Below are 667 nucleotides of genomic sequence, written 5' to 3' on the forward strand. Positions count from 1 at the left end.
CCCCCCCACCACCACCTTTACCTGTCTCTGTCCTTTGATCCTCTTCCCTCCCATTGCGTTCTTCTCCACAGCTGCCAGGAATCCTCTCTCCTCAAGCTCCAACCTCACCTTCACCCCTGCCCCTGCTCTGGTCAGCAGATGACATCACCTCTACTTAAGGAATTAATAAGTCATCTGATGTCCTCTGCTTTTCAGAGGCCTGTGACTTTCCTCCTTCTCTTCCCTTGGTTCCTAGCCACAGAACCCCCCCCCCCCCCCCCCCGGCCCCGCGCCCCCCCCACCCCCCAACCGTCCCCCCCTTCCCCAAACCCCTATATTCCTCAACAGTCCCTCTGCTCTCCTCCTTTGCGTGAAAGGTATTCAACCCTAGCTGCGCTTCACATCGCCTTAGGTGCGATGTGAAGGTATGGACATACTCAAAACAATTGAAAACAGGGTCTTAAAGAGATATGACACTGATGTTTACAGCCACATTACTTACAATCGTCAAAAGGTGGAAGCAACCCAGGTGTCCATCCGTGGATAAATGAATAAACAAAACGTGCTGTATGCATACAATGGAATATCATCCAGCCTGAGACAGGAAGGATATTCTGGCATACACACAACTCGGGTAGACACTGAGGTCATTATGCTATGTGATATGAGTCAGTCACAAAAGGAGAAA

This window comes from Neomonachus schauinslandi, chromosome 4 (assembly GCF_002201575.2).
Source record: "Neomonachus schauinslandi chromosome 4, ASM220157v2, whole genome shotgun sequence".
Lineage (NCBI taxonomy): Eukaryota > Metazoa > Chordata > Mammalia > Carnivora > Phocidae > Neomonachus > Neomonachus schauinslandi.